The sequence below is a fragment of the Lagenorhynchus albirostris genome, chromosome 1 (assembly GCF_949774975.1).
Source record: "Lagenorhynchus albirostris chromosome 1, mLagAlb1.1, whole genome shotgun sequence".
NCBI classification, from domain to species: domain Eukaryota; kingdom Metazoa; phylum Chordata; class Mammalia; order Artiodactyla; family Delphinidae; genus Lagenorhynchus; species Lagenorhynchus albirostris.
The window spans coordinates 59164894-59182759 of record NC_083095.1 but is presented as its reverse complement, the minus strand read 5'-3'; positions in this window follow the sequence as shown (position 1 = coordinate 59182759).

The window sequence follows — 17866 nt, the reverse complement described above, 5'->3', positions numbered from 1 at the left end:
TACCCAATAATGTTTTTGATTGGCTCCTGAAGATTTTGTAGGGTTGGTTTATATTTTGACTCTCTCTGTGACACCTATCTACACATATATATTTCCTCAGGCAGTATAGATAGTATGTGACATCAGACATTAGACTAGAAAGGAAATTTTGGATAATGTTTCTTTCTGTTTGTCCTTGATTTACATTAAAAAATTAAAGTCAATTTACCTATGTGCTCTTACATCCAAAATGTATCACATTAGTAAAAACAAAGAACAAAACTTTGATAAATGTTTGAAAATCTGGAGTCATGCAGACCTGCTTTAAAACCTACTTCTGTCATTTACAAGCTTTGCAATTGAGACCATGTTTCTTAATCTCTCTGATCGCTGCTTCCTTCTGTCAAATGGAAATAACCTATTTCTCTGTGATATTTTTTGTTAAAAGCATGTAATAAGAGTGGTAACTATTGAGTTGTTAATTACCATAAAATAGTAATAAAACAAAGTAAACAATTTTGGCTGCCCAAGTTGAAATCAGGCCTCTAGTCTCTTCAGCTTTATGACTTTGATATGATCTGGGTGATTTATGTCAAAGGGCTTAACTGACCTATTTTTCAACTTGGGTAGGAATTTCCCCTCATTTACAAACACAGTGCTTTTCACCACTTGAAGAAATTCAATTATGTTTCTGCTGACGTGAATTTCAAGTGATCACTTAGCCTGCAAATGTGTATGTGTGACCCTGATTTTAGCATTTCTCCCTCCTACTCTAGCCCTTCAAAGATAACTTCTCACTCGGGTATTCAGGGAAAAAACTTGGCTTGTAGCACATCCAGTTCTAAGTTAGTTCTGTGCTATAGTTGAGTTTCCATGCTGTGCTTTGATCTGACCCAGACTAAAAACCTAGATTAATGTTGGAGACTTCTCAGAATTCCTTTACTACCATCTTTCCTTTCATGGAGCTGTTACCACATTAGATCTTTTTTTAAAAAAATTTTTATTAGAGTATAATTGATTTACAGTGTTGCATTAGTTTCTGCTGTACAGCAAAGTGTATCAGTTATGCATATAAACATGTCCACACTTTTTGGATTCTTTTCCCATATAGGTCATTACAGAGTATTGAAAAGAGCTCCCTGTGCTATACAAGTAGGTCCTTATTAGTTATCTGTTTTATATATAGTAGTGTGTATGTGTCAATCCTAGTTTCCCAATTTATCCCTTCACCTCACCCCCACCCCGCTTTCTCCCCTGGTAACCATAAGTTTGTATTCTACGTCTGTGGCTCTATTTCTGTTTTGTAGATAGTTCATCTGTGCCATTTTTTTTTAGATTCCACATATAAGCGATATCGCATGATATCTGTCTTTTTCTGACTTACTTCACTCAGTATGACAATCTCTAAGTCCATCCATGTTGCGCAAATGGCATTATCTCATTTTTTTATGGCTGAGTAATATTCCATAGTGTATATGTACCACATCTTTTTATCCATTCCTCTGTCAGTGGACATTTAGGTTGCTTCCACGTCCTGGCTACTGTAAATAGTGCTGCAGTGAACATTGGGGTGCATGTATCATTTCGAATTATGGTGTTCTCTGGATATATGTCCAGGAGTGGGATTGCAGGGTCATAGAGTAGGTATATTTTTGTTTTAAAGGAAACTTCATACTGTTCTCCATAGTGGCTGCACCAATTTACATTCCCACCAACAGTGTAGGAGGCTTCCTTTTTTTTCCACATCCTCTTCAGCATCTTTCCTTTCATGGAGCTGTTACCACATTACATTTTAATGAAATAAATGTAGGAAAGCCCCTATTCTATGTTATCTTTCCTAATTCTAATTTACCATTTACAAATTCTAGATAGCTATAACAGATTTTACTGGGGAATTGATATGTCTAATAGAAATTTTGTGTGAGACACAAAAATACATTTTAAATCAAACTTTGAAATGTCATGATACTCATAAACCATGTCAAGAGAACAAAAAGGTTATATCTATTTCAGATCTCATGGGTGTACCTGAGAGCCTTACTCTTCTGCTTTCAGGACTGCTTCAAAGTGTTTCATTCTTCAACACTTCTGCATGTAAATCTCCATGCCCCTTTAGGAAACCCCATTCCTGTCCTTGCTCCTATTATGTGACATAAAAATTTCCCAGCAGGCTGTGAGGTAAGGCTGTCCCCTCCAAATTTAGTTTTCTGGGAGTACACCTATCCCTCTCCATTATTTTTCAGTGTCCAATGAGTTACACACATGCACAAATACAAACGGTAAAGCCAAAATCCATGTTACAAATAGAAACATTTTCCTCACTGCGATTATAATCCTGCAGAACTTCCCTTGAACAAATGGGAGAAAATGCCTCTGTATGTCATTATGCTGAGTAGTGTTCAGCTTTCTTTGTTTTACCTACTGTGTTTAGATTGTGCCTCAGCCTTTCCAGTACATAAACATAAGGAGTTATTATAGCATTGAAGATTGTAACACTTCTTTATGATGGTCAACATTTCTTAACTATACAAATTTCTACTTTGAGCTTTTAGGAATTCTTAAAAATTTATGTCAGATCAAATCTTGGGTTACTTTAAATGAAAGAAGACTGTGAAGAATCATTATTTTTCATCCAAGCATCCTCTGGGAAATGGGAAGGATGTTTTAGACAGAAGTAATCAACCAAAATTTTGCCAACAATAACCAGAAAACATATCGAGAAAAAAGATCAGGACTCACACCAATATGTTTCTATAAGCAAGAAGAAAATATTGTAAGAAAATGTGTATAATGTCTAGAATGTTTTGTTATAGAAAATTGAAAAACTTATGTTCCTAGACACATAAAAAAGAAACTAAAAATATATCAATCTCACAGTGAAGATATAAAACATTTTGGTGATCATTTGGGTCTACCAACCTATCTGTAATTTTTCTGTTTACTTATCCAAAACAAAATTTTGATCAAATTGTATTAATCATTTTATAACTCAATTATTTAAATATATAATAATTCACGATGATTCTGCCATGTTATTAAATGTTTTTGAGGACTTGATTTTTGACTATGTGATATTCTATAATAAGTATGTGCTATGGTTTAATTTATGTAATCACTCATTTATTGTTGCACAATTAGAAAGTTTTCAAGGACTAGTTTACTTTATAAAAGAACATTTTATATTTACTTTTAACAATAATAGTTGACTTGTTTGAGTCATTTACTTGTTAAATAGAAACTTGAGATCTAATAGTTTTTAAAATTTCTTTTGTTAGTAGCTAGGCCCCATATGATTAAAAACGTCTACATTTTATGGCTAAATTCACAGATCTATAACAAACATTTGAAAGCAAGAATAAGTTTAACTAATGGTAACTTGTCTGTACTGGTAATTTTCCCCTTCAACATATTGAAGAAACAGGACTTACTGTAATTATAATCCATTTAAATAACACGTGTGTGTGTGTGTGTGTGTGTGTGAGTGTGTGTGTGTGTGTGTGTGTGTGTGTGTGTGTGTGTGTGTGTTGGGGGGTCTGAGGCACCTTTAAAAATAAATATATTGAGAAAATGTCAGGACTTTGACCTGTTTTTCAATAGGGCAGCAATAATGGAACATCAAATGTAGTGTCTGTTTGTTAACAAGATTTATTTTCTTTGTTGGTCATAATGTTGGCATTTCCAGCAGATGGCATTATTACCCTAAAGAATCAATCAGTAAAGTCAAGTGTCTTTCAGTAAATGCACTTTTTAGAAAGGAAGGGAAGAGGGAAAGGAAATATAACTTATTGAAGTCTTTAGGTGGTGGACCTTTTATATATGGAATATACATGTAATTATACTTAATGCTCATGGTGATCCTTGCAGGTGGGTGTTATTTTAAGAATAAATAAACAGGCTGAAAGAAGTTAAGAAACTTGGTATTCACCAAGCAAATAAGTGACAGACTTGTGATTATAATCTAGATCTGGCTGATTTAGGAGCCTGGTTAGCTGTTGTGTTTAGAATCTATGGTATTCCAATGAAAATATTCATTCCATAGGAACAATTTCAAATGAAGAGGTTGATACCTTCCAAAATTTTTTCTGAGGAAAAAAAGTTTAAAGTTTTTTTTTTTTTTTAATGAAATATTCTCAACTTCAAAAAAATGCAGAGAAGTATTTCTGGAATAATGGAGCCAAGGACCTCTGAAAATCCACTCTTGTATAAAAGCAATGGAAACACTAGCCAAAAAAAAAATTGTAAAATCAATGTTTTCAGAACTCTAGGAATTTACCCAAGGTTGCAACAATCTGGGAAGTGTTTTTATAAGGAAAAATTACTGAATGTTGGTAAGAACAGTACTATCTATGACATTGTAATTTGTTCTATTCCCATTCCCTTCTCCCCAGCACCATGGTAGCTTTGAAAGCCAGCAACCTTGCAGCCATAATTGTTGTGAATTTCAGTAACTTAGAGATCATTGGAGGAGAAGAATGGGTTTGAGTATCTCCAAAATGCCCCATCTCAAGGGAATTGTCAGTATTTGACCTATCTGGCTAGATCCTTAGAAAAGCCCAGCACAAGTTGTTTATATTTAACTTGACTCACAGCTCACTCAGTGGGAGAAGCCCTTTCCTCTGCCATCTGTCATAAAAACATCAGTATCAATTATTTACCATCACAGCTACCTGAGAAAAATTATACCAGTTGGGGAAAATGAGGCTGGATGCAAAACTTAAATGAAAAATCAAGGAGATAGTACATTTATGGGAGGCTTTTAGAAGCTTGAACATATCACGGAGGATCTGAAAGTCCACGTGCATGTGCAGGGCTGTGAGCGTGCTCTGGAGGGACCAGGGAAAGCCATGATTTCTAACCTCTGGCCGAATGTAAAGCTCTACAAAAGCTGGAAGCAAAGGCTAAGGTAGAGTAGTAAACTTCCAAAGCATTGTTTTGTCCTGATACACACAGAGATCCTCAGCAAAGAGCAGGCGCTTTATTGGTTCAAGGTATTTTAGGAAATCTCTGTCTAATCATTAGCTTACCATTAAGCTAACCAAACAGAAACTTTAGTGGAAATGCACACAGAAATAAAGACTGTAAAGAATCAGTCGAGGAAAATCACAAGAAAACAGTAACTGCTACAACAACAACAAAAACAGTCATGAAAAAAAACCCTGGGAGGGGGAAATCTCACTTTGAGTTGCCACATTATAATATTATAACACCAGTTTTTGATTAAAAAAATAAGGCAAACAGAGAAGCAGGGAAATATGGTCCATACAAAGGGGGGTAAAATCAATCAATGAAAACTGTGTCTGAGGAAGCCCAGATGTTGAACTTAATAGAGATTGAACTTTAAAAAAGCTGTTATGAATAAGTTTAAAGAACTAAAGGAAACAATGTCTTAAAAATGAAAGTAAAATAATGATGTCTTGCGAGACTATCAATAATGCAATAGAAATTGTTAAAATACCCAAATAGAAATTTTAGTGTTAAAAAGTACAATAATTAAGATAACATTTACTAGAAGTGTTCAACAGCAGGCAATAGAAATTTTAGTGTTAAAAAGTACAATAATTAAGATAACATTTACTAGAAGTGTTCAACAGTAGGCTTGAATTGACAGAAGAGAGCTTCAGTGACCCATGAAATACCATTAAGAATAGCAACAAGTGCATAATGTGAGTCCCAGAAGAAAAGGAAAGAAAGAGGCAGGAAGAATATTTGAAGATATAAATGCTGAAAGCTTCCCAAATTTGATGAAAAATATGAATCTACACATTAAAGGATCTCAAGAAACTCCAAGTAAAATAAACACGAAAAATTTCACATCTAGACAAATTAATAGTCAAACTGTAGAAGCTAAAGACAAAGAATAACCTTGAAATTAGGAAGAAAAAAAATGATTTATCATCAACAAGATATCCTCCATAAGATTAACAGCTAACAAGAGAAGACTTGGATGACACTATAAACCACCTAGATGTAAGAGATACCTATGGAAATATATATGTACACACACACACACACATAAACTAGCCCACACTAAAAAGAAGGAAGGAAATAAAAATGTAATATAGATTAGAGAAGAAATAGATGTGAATTTAAAAATAAAAGAATCCAATAAAGTAAAATATTAAGTCTTGAAAAGATCAACAAAACTGGGAAATCATTAGCCAGAATAAGCAAGAAATAAAAGAGCTAGACTTATTACTAACATCAGGGTGAAAGAGGGTACATCACTACCAATGTTACACATATACAAAAAGATTTATAAGGAAATACTGTGAACAACTGTGCCAACAAAATGCATAATGTAGGTGAAGGAACAAGTTCCTAGCAAGGTACATATTACCCAGAATGATTCAACATGCAATTCATGTTCATAGATCAGAAAATTTATTATTGTTAAGATGGCAGTACATCTAAAATTGATCTACAGAGTAAAGGCAATCCCTATCAAACTCCCACCTGTCTTTTTTGAAAACTGGTTTTAAAAGTTATATGGAAATGCAAGGAACCAAGAATCACCAAAACGATCTTGGAAAAGAACAAAGTTGGAGGAGTCACACTTCTCAATTTCAAAAACTTTCTACAAAGCTACAAAAATCAAAACTGTGTGCTAACTGACACAAGATAAATGGAATAGAATATTCTAGAAATAAAACCTTTCCTATGTCAATTGATTTATGACACGGGTGTCAAGACAACTCAACGTGTAAATGATAGTGTTTTCAACAGATGCTGCTGAGACAACTGAATATTCATATGTAAAAGGATGAAGTTGGACCCCATGTCACACCATATAAAAATTAACAAACTTTTATAATTAATTTATGATCAAAGTCATAAATGCAACAGCTAAAACTATATAGCTCTTAGAATAAACCTAGGAGTAATTCTTCATGACCCTGGTTTAGGCGATAGTTTGTTAGATATATCAAGAGCACTAGAGACAAAAGAAAGAATAGATCCACTGGACTTCATTAAAATTAAGAAAAACTTGTGTCTCAGGCACCATCAAGAAAGTGGAAAGGCAGTGTACAGAACAGGTGAAAATATTTGCAAATCGTACATCTGATTTACAAATTTATGTCCAGAAGATAAAACTCTTACAACTCAATAATTAAAAGACAACCCAATTAAAGATGGGCAAATGATTTGAACAGATATTTCCTTAAAGAAGAAACAGAGATGACCTATGCACACATGATAAGTTGCCAACATCATTGGTTATTAGAGTAATACAAATCAGAAACCCAATGAGATACTATATAACACCTGCTGATAATTTTTTAAATTAAAATTAAAGAAAACAGGCAATAACAAGTGTTGGCGTGTGGAGAAATTAATATCCTCATACAGTGCTGCTGGAATTGTTTATGGTGCAACCACTTTGGCAAACTGTTTGACAGTTCTTGTACATAGTAAATATAGAGTTACCATTATTGGATTCAGAAATTTCACTCATTGATGTATATCCAAGTGTCAATCATTGTTACCCGAAGTGGATTCTGCAGTTTCACTCCTAGATATATAACCAAAAAAATGAAAACACATGCCAGTATAAAACCCTGTACACTGATATTTCAGCAGCGTTATTCACAATACTCCAAGTTGAAACAACCCAAATGCCCATCAAGTAATGAATGGATAATTAAATGTGGTATATCAATGCTGTGAAATATTATTCGGCAATAAAAGGAATGAAGTACTGATACATGGTACAGCATGGATGAAATTTGAAAACATCATGTTAAGTGAAAGAAGCCAACAGAAGACAACATTTTTGTATAATTCCATTGGTATATTATGTCCAGAATAGGCAAATCTATAGATCCAGAAAGATTAGTTGATGCCTAGGCCTGATGGGTGGGGACAGAGAATGGGAGTGACTGCTAATGGGGATGGGATTTCTTTACAGGGTGTTGAAAATACTTTAAAAGTATAATTGTGGTGATGATTCACAATTCTGTGACTATACTGAAACCCACTTTAAAAGAGTGAACTTTATGATGTGTGAATTATAGCTCAATAAAACTTATAAAAATATATAACACAAATGCATTTTGTGTTTTCAAACTGGGACAAATGTCCCTATCATTTGGAGTATGTAGGCAGGATATCTACAAGTAACTTTTTGGGGTCAAGGACTTTAGAAAAAAAATCTCATTTAAAACGACCATCTTGGGCTTCCCTGGTGGCGCAGTGGTTGAAAGTCCGCCTGCCGATGCAGGGGATACGTGTTTGTTGCCCCGGTCTGGGAAGATCCCACATGCCGCGGAGCGGCTGGGCCCGTGAGCCATGGCCGCTGAGCCTGCGCGTCCGGAGCCTGTGCTCCGCAACGGGAGAGGCCACAACAGTGAGAGGCCCGCATACCGCCAAAAGAAAAAAAAAAAAAAAAAGAAAAAAAGATGCTTCATTGGAACCAAGTTCTAGCTTGTTACACTGTCCCCAGGCTTTTGCTCTACAAAGGGTGTTATGGAAATACCACACCCATTTTAGCATTGATTATTGGCAAAAACAAGTTGAGAAAAAAGTCACTTTTCTCTTCTCACACCACTTTATTAATTGCTCATGTCAAACCTGGCCAATCTGTGACATTCTTATTTGGTACACTAAATGGAATTGGATACTGTGTGGACAGATGCTTCTTGTCTGTCTGCAATCTAAAATTCGACACCAAAATAAGGAAGATGAACATCTGGGGGAGAGGGGATTTTCCTTGGCATAAAAATGAGTTAGCTCTCAAATTGATTGATAATGTAGGCCTTCACTTCCACAAAGCAGTTTATTTAGTTTTCAAATATATGCATTGGTTTTGGAGTTGAAATTGCTATGTTAAAGTTGAGTTAGCTTTGAGAAAATTATATATGCATCATCTGTGTGAGGTTTGTTAACACTTTTCAGTTATAAAACAATTACATATGGAATTCTTTTAAGAGGCAAACTGCCTTAATGTGCTGATAATGATTCTCTGTACAGAACATTTGAAAAACAAGGTACTTATCTCCCTGGGTGTAGTGCAAAGTGAAGTACCGTATTACCTACTCCTAAAGGTCCTTTTCAGTTTTTTGATTATATGACACTCTGACTAGCAAACGGAGGCACACCTGCAATCCTGCTGAGAGTTCCATGGAATCATTAATGATTATCATGGCGAGGGAAGCGGAGGTGACATTGACTCTGAAAGTGGATCCTTTTCACTGTAGAAGTGCACTCTTGTGTTACAGTGTTTTTGATTATGAGAAATGCCACCTGCCAGTACTTGAAGGTCTCTGAGCACAAGGGATCGACTCAGTGCCCTTTAGGTTAAAACATAGCACAGGGAGATCAGCTCGGTGCTTTGTGACCGCCTGAAGGGGTGGGATAGGGAGGGTGGGAGGGAGGGAGACGCAAGAGAGAAGAGATATGGGAACATATGTATATGTATAACTGATTCACTTTGTTATAAAGCAGAAACTAGCACACCATTGTAAAGCAATTATACTCCAATAAAGATGTAAAAAAAAAAAAAAAAATTCCTGCAAGCCCAGCACAGTGTACCTGTGGTGAGGGCAGTAGCATGGATGCTCATATGGATATCTTTCAGAGCTTGTGCTGCACATATCCTGCTTGATCTTTCTTTCTTACCATCAGAGTCATGACAAATCTAGGATGTCTTTCTATTTGTTTGCTTTTATGTTTTTGTTTATGGCTGTTTTGCTTTTAAGCAGAACCTTTTTTGAACTCCACTAAAATGAATGTCCTTTCAGTGCCTTACATGTATCTTTAGTGGGGTTCTAGAGTAAAAGAAGAGTAAATTATTTGAAAGGAAAAAAAATGTGCTGATATTATCTCAATTAGAAAGAAAATTTATAAATGATTCACAGAGTCACAAAACAGTTTTTATTCTTGATCCTCTTTTTGCCATGGAGAGCAAATTCATTTTCAGCAATATAAACTAAAAATTATTCATGAGTTCTCTGCTAGCATAATAATTAGCAGACTAAAATTGGGACAATATTTTTTTTAAAAATTGGAACAATATTTTAAGTTTAACTCTATTCTTAATTAGCAAGATGGGATTAAATAAAGATAGATTAATGCATTATCTTAAAACCAAGTTTGCTTTAAACCGTATTCTTTTTATTTCAGTTTCCAGGATACTTTGCCCCAGGACTGGGAACAGGCAAGGTTGTCATAATGAGCAACCATATACTGGGAAGGGTTGAATAGGGTTTCTAAGGACTAGTCATTTTTCTTTCTAGAAGAACTCTGGTTAACTGTGTTCTAAATTATTGCTACATACAACTTCAGGAGCTTAAAGAACTTAAAAACTAATAGCAATAAACTAAAGAAATACCATTTTGAACTTTTAGAACTCTAGAATTCAGCCTTTTCTCCCTATAATCATGTTACAATTTAAATATTTTTCCTAGTATAAGAAGAATATATGCTCAATGTAAAAATTTTGGAAAATACAAAACACAGAGGATAAAAAAATGTTCCTGCTAATATTTTGGTATATATCATTCTAGCTATCACAGTCTTTTAATAAACTTTTGTACTATGTGAATCTAGTATGTGTGAGGAATTTAGCTGAAAAACAAATATGAGGTAATTCCGGGGGCCTTGCAACAAATGGTTCTATATCCTGAGAGAAATATGTTTATAACTGAAGAAATGTATGGTATCACTTGGTTCATCTATGCCCTAGCTCTTTTATGGTGAGGGCTTCTGGGTTGCTTACTAGGGAAAATGAGGTGCAGTTGGTGGCCTGTGTCTTATAAGGTAGGCAAATACCTTGCCTTGTATTTGCCTACTTTGTATTTATTGTAAATAAACTTGTATTTATTCTATGGAAAACAGAAAATATTATATTACTATTGTAAAAATGAGCAAAGGACAAACATAGGCAAGGATGTCTGGAAGGCAAAAAGGTTTGGCAAATCTTGAATTGTCCTCTGAATAACTTAGAAAACTATTTTCAGCGGCTGACTGTGTATCAGATACATCTTTTTCACATTCCCAGATTTTTGTGGTCTTCTGCAGGGGGGGTCACCCTTGGCCCCTTGCTCTACCTCTGTGCAGGCTGAGTGATTCCACTGCCTGAAGCCAGCAAACAGACTCACTGACATTCCCAAAGAATTAAAAATGCAATTTGATAAGCATTATTTGGAGCATAAAAGAGCACCAGAGGACGTAAGGAAAGCATTGCTGAACTTTGAAAGTTTAATAGGATTTTGTCGGACAAACAAATTGGAGGGGAGGGATTGTGGTGGAGAGGGGAACAGGCATTGGAGCTCAAATAAAAACTGTTGCAATAATCCTGGTAAGGAACTGTCACAGTGGCTTGGGAAATAGAATAAGAAAATTATTTGAGACATAATTATATGATGGAATTAACAATACTTAGGAACTGAACAGATATAACAGGAGGTGAAAGCAGGTGAGAAAAGAAATAGCTGAGAGGAATCCCTAGTTCCTGGTTTAGGCGACCAGGTTGATAATGAAGCTATTAACCATGGTAAAGAATTCAAGTAGAGAATTCTTTAGGTTACAGTGGTGGTGAGATCATTTGTTCTGTCTTTGATATTTTGCATTCGACATGCCTGTAGCATATCCAAGTAAACTCTGTCATGGGCAGTTAAGCTATAGGGAGGGAAATTAGGGGAAAGACTGGAGCTGGAAGCTTTAACATCCAGTTAATTGGCAATTGGCATTATAGGTATAGAAGAAATAGCTCAGAGGAAATACAAAATGAGAAGGGAATACAATCAAGGTTGGAAACTTAAGGTCACACTAACATTTAAGTTGAAGGAAAAGGAGGAGAGCAAAGTAAAAGAAACCAAAAAGAAGTAAGAAGAGAATGAAAAGATAATGAAATGATAGAGAACTCATAAAAATGATAATATGCAAGGATCTGGGTTTCTATGATAAAATATAAAATTCTAAGGCCAACAGGAATTGCACATTGAGAATAAATATTCTCAGTTCCTGGAAGAATACTTCAGGACATCTGTTGGTGCTTATGGAGGAGTCATTTAATAATATTGATTTCTTAGGTTGGAATACTTAGTGACATAAACCAAGTCTTTTCCATGAGGCTTTTATACTATCTATGTTGGTGACTGGAAGTTTCCTTGTGTTACATTTGTATCATATTTGCATTCATTTAACCGCCCTATATTAGAGATGGGATATATTAGTGAACTGGAAAGGCAAAGGCACTTGCCCTTGAGAATCTAACATTCAAGAAACAGAACAAGAGATTGACATAACACATACTTTTATAAAGGGTGATAAGTGCTATGGAAAAACGAAAATGGGACAACAAGGATCAGGAATATAGTGGGGGAAAGAGGTTTGAGGCTGGGTAGGTTACTATATTAAATAATATGGGGACCTCATGGATAAAGTGAGGTTGATCAAATATATATATATATATATATATATATATATATTTTTTTTTTTGGCGGTACCTGGGCCTCTCACTGTTGTGGCCTCTCCCATTGTGGAGCACAGGCTCCGGACGCGCAGGCTCAGCGGCCATGGCTCACGGGTCCAGCTGCTGCAGGATCTTCCTGGACCGGGACACGAACCCGCATCCCCCGCATTGGCAGGCGGACTCTCAACCACTGCACCACCAGGGAAGCCCTCGAATATATTTTTCAAAGTTGAGGGAATTAGCCAAGTGGTTGTCTGGGAAAAGAGTGTTCCATGCAGAAGAAAAGGTATAGGAAATGCTCAAAATTGGGAGCATGTCAGCATAATGTCAGGATCCAAAAGGAAGCCTACTGTGGATGCAAGCAGAGTAAGCAAGGAAGAGCAAAGTAGGGTAGATTGTGTAGGGCCTTGTCTTATTCTTACTTGCAGTGAGAAGGGGAATGATTTACAGGTTTGATCAACGGAGTGACCTGGTCTGACTTGTCTTTTCCCTCTGACTACTCCACTGATAATAGACTTTTTTGTTATTTTTTGTAGACTGTTTTTGGGATTACTTCTACTCTGTGATGTGCAAGGGTAGAAATAGGAGACCTAAGACAAGGTTAAATACAGGTAAACGATGACGATGATTTAGCCCAGGGTGGTACCAGTGAAGTGGTGAGAAATGGATGGCTGTTGGATGTATTAGGAATATAGAGTCTACAGTAATTCCTTTGTGATAGTGCAATCTTGTATAGTAGTCAGCCACACTAAACATTTGGCAAAGGACCTTATGAAAAAATATTTTGCAAGGTATTTTAATCCAATGTTAAAATGTTAAATTCAGATTCACCTTCCCCCTAAAATTTATGCTCATTGTTACTGCAGTTATTGCTGTGTTTAAGTCACTAGACCCTGTAAATACAATGCATCTGATGGGGTTCATGGTATGTAAATAAGAAAGAACCCTCGTGAGGTGATAGGAATTCTACCTGTACTTTTTCCAATGGTTTTGAATGGAGTACACTCTCCAGTTGTTTCTCCCTTACATAGATTCTGTGCTTCAAATCCCTGAATATCCAAATAACTATCTTGATACACTCTCTGGGTTGTGCTGGTCTAGTTGTTATACTTTGTCTGTCTGCCTGTTATAAACTATAGTCATTTTAAGTTAATACGCTTAAATTCTGAGACACATAGTATTGCATTATTTTTGGCCAAGCCACTTGTAAAAGGCCGTTATGAATGAAAACTTTGGTTTAGTTAGGAGGCACATTTGGAGAACTCCATAAATATTGATTGAAATACAAACTGGTACAAGAAAATTACAATTTACATGGCTTGAGCAAATATTGCAGTTCTGCAACAATGCTGATTTTATTTGTCAAATTTAAATTCTCCGGGCTTCCCTGGTGGCACAGCGGTTAAGAGCCTGACTGCCATTGCAGGGGACACAGGTTTGAGCCCTGGTCCGGGAAGATCCCACATGCTGCGGAGCAACTGAGCCCGTGCACCACAACTACTGAGCCTGTGCTCTAGAGCCCGCGAGCCACAACTACTGAAGCCCGCATGCCTACAGCCTGTGCTCCGCAACAAGAGAAGCCACCGCAATGAGAAGCCCGTGCACTGCAACAGAGAGAAACCCCCATTCGCTGCAACTAGAGAAAGACCGCGCGTAGCAACAAAGACCCAACTCAGACAAAAATAAATAAATAAATAAATTTATTTATTTTTTAAAAAAATTTTAAATTTCTCCTAAACAGATAGCTCTAGAATGCACTTCCGTTTAGATTAGATATGGGCACCATATTTAACTGTCCAATTATCTTTTTTTTTTTTTTTTTTTTTTTGCGGTACGCAGGCCTCTCACTGTTGTGGCCTCTCCCGTTGCGGAAAACAGGCTCCGGACGCGCAGGCTCAACGGCCATGGCTCACGGGCCCAGCCGCTCCGCGGCATGTGGGATCTTCCTGGACCGGGGCACAAACCCCTGTCCCCTGCATCGGCAGGCGGACTCTTAACCACTGCGCCACCAGGGAAGCCCTTAACTGTCCAATTATCTTTTAATGGTATCTTTACTAAAGGAGGATGTTGTCTTGAGCAAAACAGAGGTGATAAGCAAAACTTTGCAAAATAGTCTTTTTATTTTACTAAAATAAAAGAGTGTTAAAATCCTCTTTTGGCTAACAGTCTAAATTACTGCAATTTATAACCAAATGAACTCAATGTACACGTGCATACACGTAAATACATGCACACAAGCCCATAATATTTAGCCATATTGTCAGCTAGTGGAATCAAACTCAATATAGCTATTACTTTTGGAGTCATTGTATAATGTGGTTTAGTTAAGTAATGACAATTATAATGAAATAAAGTGGTTTCCTATAGTTAACCTCTGGCTTAAATCCCACGTTTAACCTGAATACTGAATATGGATATCTGTGTTTGATTAAGGTCATGATAAATGTACCATTTGTTTTAAGGTTGAAAAGAGTAGAGACTTTAAGATGTAAGTGAATAGGCAGGTCACATTTCTTCTTTAATTGTGCTTTATAATATTATTGTAAGTGGATAGATAATTTCAGTTGTTGCTTACATTATACTTCCTGAGGCAGACACTGCAATAGTACGGCTGTCAAGGAATTATATCAAAACTTTTAGTTAACTTTTTGTTAATATAAGCATTTTGTTTGGATGATAAAACCTTTTTAGAGACAGTAAAAAACAGAACTATTTAAAAAACACAACTGAAGGTCACTGCTCTACCTCTAAGGGAGTGGCATGATTTCTCTCTTAAAGTAGATGGACATTTTTTAACAAGACACCATGAAAGACCTCTTTATGTTGGAAAGCAAGAGACCTCCAGGGTATGGTTTTGAATGAGACTGACGGCTGGACTGCTCAGCATCAGAAATAAATGGTTACTTGAAGGTGGGAGTGAACTCAGGAGAGAAAAAGAGAGGGTCAGAAACACAATAGCAAGTGGGGGAGAGTAGAGAAATATCGAGTGAGATTCCTAGCAGACGGATGATTAAAAGACTGTCTATACCCGGTTTTTGCTGTTTCTTATCAGGAGCTATAATCATCCGTATCTTGCTCTATCACACACACCTTCAGTAGTGCCTGTTATATATACAAATTTCTTGAGTGAATAGTGTTAGCATAAATCAAAGAAAAAGGCTGCATTTCTGAGATCCTGCTGAGCAGAGAGAAGAGAAGAAATACGTTGGGTCAAACAAGTAATAGTGAGAATTTAGCAAGAGAGGAGATGAGAATTAGAGGTGACAAAATGCAAGCTTCCAAGTTTTGGCAAGATTTTCTCTAAGGGATTGGCTTTTCCCTGGACATGAGATATGGGTTAGAGAAAATCATAAAGCAGAGCCTGACCCCGGCTGACATCTGGATTATACTTGCCTTGGTTGTCTGTGAATTTCCACACACAAATCCCTTCTTTTATATTCAAAAAGCTTAAACAGCAATTTTAAATGTTGAGGAATTTGTTCTAACTCTGTTGGTGGAGGCAAGCTCGGCATTCCTGGGCTCCTTGGAGTTTGGGAATATAGTAGGGAATCTTTGAGACATTTCAAAAATGTAAAAAGTCTAACAAAAATTAAATAGCAAAAAAAAAAAATTAAATACCTTCTCATGATAAAATGTCATGAGCTAACTAATCTGTCAAATATCTCCTCTGTAACAGAATTATATCCACTCAGTTGATAATCCTGTAATGGTATCACATGCCGATCAGAAGCTCTGATTAGCAGTTAGATGTCTTTGATGGAAAAAGGAGGAAACAACTATTAAAAATGTCGGTTGCTGTTTCTGCTCCTTCCTCCTGGGCTGAGGTGAGCTCTCTCATCTAGAGTCACCCGTGTTCCTTGAGCAGACAGTGAGGCTGCAGAACTGCAGCAAAAACAGAGGCCTGTTGACCCCTAAAGGCAACCCCCTCATAGAAGTCTACTTCACCATGATATGGGTGGAAATGGCTCAGCTGCCTTGTAACTATAGGCAACTTCTTAAGGAAGCCAGTAGAACTCTCAATAGAGGCATCTACAAATTTATGGCAGTAGCTGCAGACACAGAGTCCTTAGAGATTTCTCACATCTCCGTGGTTTGAAGAGAAGAGTGTGTGTCAAATAGGACCTGGGGTGGTTATTTTCTGCTCAGTCACCAGCAAAGAAAGTTCTCAGCTGAAACTCAGGATTCAACCCATTCCACAGGCCCCTAAAGGAAGCAGATATTCTTAGCCAAACCTCCTGCTGATTTCTCCCACTGGAGAATTGTGCAATATATGTCATCTTTGTGTTAGCCTGTGGTTTTTTCAATTAGTTTTCATTATTAAAAACTATAGTCCAGAATTTGACTTCTTGATTTTTTTTAAACAGAATTTTCACCCAGCTATTTTAAGCACCAAGAAAGAGCTAGAAGAGGTGTGGTTGCCCTAGGAAAAATATCTAGTCCCACTTTTTATTAATCAACTTTTATTAAATACCTTTTATGTACAGAAATGCTAGAAGGTGCATAGTGGTACTTTTTGGACTATTCCCCCCTCTGAAATATTCCCCTTGAGAATACACACCATCAACTTTTTTTAAAAAATTTATTTTATTTATTTATTTTTGGCTGCATTGGGTCTTTGTTGCTGCGTGTGGGCTTTCTCTAGTTGCTGTGAGCAGGGGCTACTCTTCATTGCGGTACACATCCTTCTTATTGCAGTGGCTTCTCTTGTTGCAGAAGACAGGATCTAGGTGCGCGGGCTTCAGTTGTTGTGGCTTGCAGGCTCTAGAGCGCAAGCTCAGTATTGTGGTGCATGGACTTTGTTGCTCTGCGGCATGTGGGATCTTCCTGGACCAGAGATCAAACCCATGTCCCCTTCATTGGCAGGCAGATTCTTAACCACTGCACCACAAGAGAAGTCCAAATATCATCAACTTTTTATACTCTTGCCTGACAGAGAAAGTGTTCCATACATATGAAATGGAGAGGTTTCTTTTTTTTTCTCTAGAGACTTAGGGAACTTGAAGGAAGAGGAGGACAGGCAAAGCATTGGAAAGGAGGATTTGGGGACTGACGTGGCCCTTGGCTGGAGCGAACAACTGAGATATTGAATCTGAGGAAATACCTTCTGTTTGTGGGTAGACAGTTCATCACCTCAGTTGGGACCTTTGTACCAGCTCTGAGGGCTCTTAGCACTGAATCCTGCCAAAATAGATATTTATTTTTATGAGAAGTAAACAGTGGTAAAGGAGTTATATATTCTTGTTGCACACCCTAATAATTATATTTTAATTATAATTTAAAAAGATTTCCATGATAATCACTTTCAAAACATGTTCATGGGGAAAAGTTAATAAAAAATGTTTCTTAAAATCAGCAAATATGACTTCACCACTAGTTAATTAGCAGTGTCTACCCTGACATCCTACTGGTGTTGTTTTGAAGGCCATAAAATATTAAAGTTCCATTGTAAATTGTAAGGTGTTATATAACTTCAGA